At 45.1% G+C, this 6,142-nt stretch overlaps 1 pseudogene; it reads left to right on the top strand.

The window, feature by feature from the left end:
- Nucleotides 1-1,199: 1,199 nt before the first annotated feature.
- On the top strand, nt 1,200-2,218 carry LOC142068929 (olfactory receptor 10A7-like; annotated as a pseudogene).
- The last annotated feature ends 3,924 nt before the right edge of the window (nt 2,219-6,142 follow it).

The following is a 6,142-nucleotide window of genomic DNA, read 5'->3' as shown; positions in this document are numbered from 1 at the left end:
CATGATCTCAGATATTTTCCACATAGGATCATTAGACTTAAAAAATTTGCAATTCTACAAGTCCCGCTGAACAAGTCCCATTGGACATCGTTAGCTACAAAGCATTGGAGACACAAAATGAACCAAGTGGGAGAAAGATTGAAGTGGGAGCATATTAAAAAGCATGAATGCTGAATACAAATATGAGGCAGCATTTACACTTTGTAAATCCAAGGGGAAACTCATTTTCCAAAGGTAGATCAAATGCACGTGCTCATCCCTTCAGGTAACTGCAGGTCTCTTCACTGAGAAAATCCAGTTTCTGCAGAAAGAGGAGAGACAAGAACCTCAGCTGAGGATCCTGAATCCTGGTGCCCAAGCCCTGAGAAATAAGAGCTCATCGCTTCAAGCTTGGGATGTCCTGTGGTTACAGGTGAGCACCATCTTCCTGACTGTATTTCTATACCACCACCAAACAGCGGCATGAATGTGCTTTGTGAATATTAGAGGGACAAGGTGATGAGTTAATATCTAATATTGCACTAACTCTAGTTGGTGGAGGAGAGAAGCTTTTGAGCTACACAGAGCTCTTCTTCAGGTGAATATTAGCAGTTTTAGCCTCTCTTTCCCACAGCAGTGCTAGTCAGCATTCATAGCACCATTTCACAGAGGTAGAGGCTGAGATCCATGTCCTGTGAGGAGAGCGGAGAAGTTATTTCTTCTCCTACAGGGCACTGAAATGCGGAATATACCAGGAAACATTTTTAGAATAATCTGCATTTATTCTAACAGAAGATCAATGCCTAAGGAAAATAGACTGCAGCGGATATATCAGTTCAACATTTTAGTTGATGTATTTATTGATTTCTGACTCCTAAGTCGTAGCATGATTCTGGCAGTTGCCAGAAGTGAAATACTGCATTTAAACATCATTGTTCAGCTTCAGTATGTCACTAGATAGGATAGGACAGTAGATAAAGAGTCTGATCTGCATATCAGTACTCGGCTACCAAAGAGAAATAGTCTGTTATATTAGTCATTGCTCTGATACGCCATAGGGTTGTCTAGGTGGATACAAAAGATCTGTTCTTGAACTGTGACTCCTTGCACTTTGACTAAAGTCAACACTTAGTCTTAAAACTTCAGCTGGTAACCAGGAGAGGGAGGGGAGTTTCTGAATATTTATGGAATTAATTAACATTTGATTAGCTTTCAGCTCTATGTTCTTCCAATTCAATTGCACAGTTTGCTTTATTATTCCTAGACTCAACCCATGGCAGACAGAAACCAGAGAAACCAAACGGCTGTCACAGAATTTATCCTCCTGGGATTCGGGGATCTCCCTGAACTGAAAATTCTTCTCTTCCTCATGTTCTTAGTGATCTACATGGCAACTATGGTCGGGAACATGCTCATCACTGCACTAGTTGTGACTGATCAGCACCTTCACAGCCCCATGTACTTCTTCCTGGGGAACTTGTCCTGCCTGGAGACCTGCTACACCTCGACCATCCTGCCCCGGATGCTGGCCAGTCTCCTGACTGGGGACAAAACCATCTCATTCAGTGGCTGCATCACACAACTGTATTTCTTTTGTGCTCTGGCGGCTACAGAATGCTGTCTCCTAGCAGCGATGTCTTATGATCGGTATTTAGCGATATGTAAACCCCTGCACTATTCAACTCTTATGAATACCAGGTTTTGCCTCCAGTTGGCTGCTGGGTCATGGTTAAATGGTTGTTTGGTTACTGACATCTTTGTATTATTCATGTCACAGTTAATATTCTGTGGCCCGAATGACATTGACCATTTCTACTGTGATCTCATCCCATTGATAAAACTCTCCTGCGGGGACTCACACCTGATCATATTGTTGAATTTCATACTATCCTGTATATTCACTCTACCTGCGTTTCTACTAACCCTGACGTCCTATGTGTGTATCATTGCGACCATCCTGAGAATCCCTTCCACCACAGGGAGGCAGAAGGCATTTACTACCTGCTCCTCTCACCTCATTGTGGTGACAATTTTCTATGGAACCCTAATGATTGTCTACATGCTACCGAAACATGAGACACTGAGAGACCTAAACAAAGTGCTCTCTCTTTCCTACACAGTCCTGACTCCCCTGGTTAACCCACTCGTCTACAGCCTGAGAAACAGAGAGGTCAAGGAAGCCTTGAGCAAAGCAGTCAGTAAATATGTGGCTTTCACAAAAACAGGCAGAGAATCCTAGATAACAACTTTGCCTAAATCACCCAGGCAGCTGTGAAAACCTCAGGCTATCAGCCTCCAGTGAAAATGAGTTGAAAACCCCCATTAAAAATCTCATCACTATTGTGAAAAAAAATGGAGATGATCTGTATGGGGTTACTGAGCCACGGTTTACAGTTCCGTGCTGTCTCCATGTGTCAGGGTTCCCACCCCACTTTGAACTCTAGGGTACAGATGTGGGGACCCGCATGAAAGACCCCCTAAGCTTATTTCTACCATCTTAGGGTAAAACTTCCCCAAGGCACAAATTCTTTACCCTTGGAGGGTACATTGCCACCACCAAGTGATTTAACAAAGATTCAGGGAAAGGACCACTTGGAGTTCCTATTCCCCCAAAATATCCCCCCAAGCCCTTACACCCCCCTTCCTGGGGAGGCCTGAGAATAACCTAGATGAGCAGAGACCAGCCTTGGGTTTTTAGGGTCCTAAAATCAGATTCTTTTAAAAAAAGAGCTTTATTAGAAGAACAAAATAAAGATAAAAGAACAACTCTGTACGATTAGAATGGAAGATAATCTCACAGGCAGTCAGATTCATATGTGGACATATCGATTCATGGGACACAATCACAGGGGCTAATCACATCAGCCACACTATCAGAGGGCTCATTCACCTGCACATCTACCAGTGTGACATATGCCATCATGTGCCAGCAATGCCCCTCTGCCATGTACATTGGCCAAACCTGACAGTCTCTACGTAAGAGAATAAATGGACACAAATCTGATGTCAAGAATGATAACATTCAAAAACCAGCCGGAGAACACTTCAATCTCTCTGGCCACTCGATTACAGACCTAAAAGTCGCAATATTGCAACAAAAAAGACTTCAAAAATAGACTTCTACGAGAGACTGCTGAATTGGAATTAATTTGCCAACTGGACACCATTAAATTAGGCTTGAATAAAGACTGGGAGTGGATGTGTCATTACACAAAGTAAAACTATTTCCCCATGTTTATTCCCCCCCCCACACTGTTGCTCACATGTTCTTGTCAACTGCTGGAAATGGCCCATCTTGATTCTCATTACAAAAGCTTTTCTTCCCCCTCTCCCTCTCCTGCTTGTAATAGCTCATTTTAACTGATCACTCGTGTTATATTGTGTATGGTAACACCCATGGTTTCATGTTCTCTGTGTATATGAAATCGTCCTACTGTATTTTCCACTGCATGCATCTGATGAAGTGGGCTGTAGCCCATGAAAGCTTATGCTCAAATAGATTTGTTAGTCTCTAAGGTATCACAAGTACTCCTGTTCTTTTTATGCAGGATGATGGTATTTTTGTTCACGGTCTCGGCTGAACATTCACCCTATGTGAGGAGTGTGTACGGCATTTGAAAATGCACAGAGCTGACATTGTATAAGGCACAAAATCCACTAATGATCCAAGTAAATCCCTGTGTCTATTCCCTGTTCATTGTTTCTCAATGTTAGATAATAAAGTTTTGTAATCTAATTCAGACAGTCAAATGGAAATAGAACACAATGTGTGGCATCATGTTTTTTGCTGCAGTTCTTAAGTTCCTAAGGACACAATAGAAAATGCAGCCTGAACTCGGTTCCATGTTGTCCATCTAAGTGGAAGGACCAGGGAGGGAGGTGGCCATAATCATGTTTCTATCATGGAGTTTAACTGGGCATGAGGCAGAATGGAGACAATTTTAACGAATTTTTTATTTCCATAAAAAAGCCATTTTTGATCAAAATCATTTTTATGTTTATATTAATTGTGATTATTGCCATCATACCCCTCTGCAAACCCACCTTCACTGCACTCCCACAGGCTGGAGGCAAACAGCCAGGCCCTCTGGACACTTCACCAGGAGCAGCTTCATTGCTCTTATCTGGGCTAAGCCCGGCTGGGACCAGCTCCGACAAAATACCAGCACCAGGCTCACTGGGCCCTTGGAGGCAGGGAGGTTGGGCAAACAAAGAGGTAGACTCACAAGCCAGGGGCACTGGGACTGCCCAGACCCAGCTGGGGTTTTGCCAGGGCACCCGTAGAACTGAGGCCGTTCCTGGGGGCGGGTCTGTCAACTGGGCACCGAGGAGGGACTTGGCCTGTGGCTCTGCAGGGCAGCAGCTGCTTTGCTGCTGCCAGCTGCACAGAGCAGTTCAAAGGGAGGGGACGTGTTACACTGAGTGCCCGTCCTGAGAGGGCTAGTTCTCAGGGCAGCATGTCCAGCCAGCCTCAGGTGCCTTAGACAGCTCTGCTCCATTACAGGTTCAATTATGCATTTCCATTGGAAACAGACCCCACAGCAACAGAAAAGCACTGGATGGATGGGAAACCCCTGATAAACCTTTGAAAGCCACTGCTATTGTTGTATGTGCTTTTGTAGCCACTAATTTTGCAATCATGCTGTTGTCCGGTTTTGTTCCTAGTGGCTCTAATTTGGAACAGCGCACCCCTAGCAATAGGTAAGAAATGAGGCAAGATGTGATTATGCTCTCTAGGGTCACTAGAGGGTAGAGGAATGGTAAAGGTGAAGTGGTGCTGCCCAGTGGATAGCAGCCAAAGTGGAAGTCAAGAAAAGGAAGTTATGTTGCCAAATGAACAGCAAATGGAGGTGGACAGAGGTAAAGCTGTATAATACAGATTAGATGGCATCAGTGTAAATGGTGAAGAAAGAATTTTGTGGAGCAATGGACCTCTATGCTATGCAAGGAACTGGAAATATCTTTAGCAACCAAAGTGAGGAATGTGAGTGAGCAATGTACAAATGAAGATATTGAGGAATTCTGAAATCGTGCCTAAAGATGGGAAAAGTGTACCATGGTGGAACAAGGATTGTGAAATGGTAGCAGGTGTTACGGGACAAGAAATGGGCTGTTATACTGAATAATGACCAACAGGGACACAAGAGCATCAAGGTTGGAATGAGGTCGATACAGCATCCACTGTGATTAACTCCAGAAGAGAGCAGAGGGTAAGAACTGAGCAATAGACTGTCATGCTGTGTAATCGACCCTAGGGGAATCAGATTGAAAGAAATGAGGAAAGCTCAGGAATATTGGCCAATATATTTCAGAACAGGATAAAGTCCTCAATGTGAAAAGGAAAGGTCATTGATGCTGCAATGTGTCCACTAGAGGGCAGCATATTCTAAGCAGGAGAATTGGGCTGCTATTATCGGAAATGTCCAGTAGATGGCAGCAGATAAAGGCTTCATATTATTTATTATTATAGGTTTCAGAACAGCAGCCGTGTTAGTCTGTATCCTTAAAAAGAACAGGAGGACTTGTGGCACCTTAGAGACTCACAAATTTATTAGAGCATAAGCTTCCGTGAGCTTCATCGGATGCATCCGATGAAGTGAGCTGTAGCTGACGAAAGCTTATGCGCTAATAAATTTGTTAGTCTCTAAGGTGCCACAAGTACTCCTGTTCTTTTTATTATTATAGGGGCAGTAGGTTTTAACAGGCCATCACCTAGTGCAGTGGTTCCCAAACTTTTTGGCATCACACCCCCTTTTTAATTTTTGAGACACCCTCATGCCCCCCCACCTCTCCTTTACCATCATCCAACCCGCCCTGTTCCTTGTCCCCTGACCACGCCCTCCCAGGATCCCCCTTCCCTAACCTCCCTCCCGGGACCCTACCCCCTATCCAATCCCCCCGCTCCCTGTCTCCTGACCATCCCTGTCCCCCCCAGAACCTCCGCCCCATCCAACTGCTCCCTGTCCCCTGACTGCCCCGCCGGGACCTCCTGCCCCTTATCCAACCTCCCTCGCCCTGCTCCCAGCCCCCTTATCAGGCTGCTCAGAGTGGCAGAACTGGCTTATTGGAAAGCCTGGGAGGTGTGGGTGCAATCTGCGCTGCCCGCACGGCGGCGTAACTGTGGGGGAGGGTGGGCAGGAGGGGAGGGGGCAGGGGCTCGCCT

The sequence above is a fragment of the Caretta caretta genome, chromosome 14 (assembly GCF_965140235.1).
Source record: "Caretta caretta isolate rCarCar2 chromosome 14, rCarCar1.hap1, whole genome shotgun sequence".
Taxonomy (NCBI): Eukaryota; Metazoa; Chordata; order Testudines; family Cheloniidae; genus Caretta; species Caretta caretta.
Note: the sequence above shows the minus strand (reverse complement) of the source record. Positions and strands in the feature narration are given on the sequence as shown.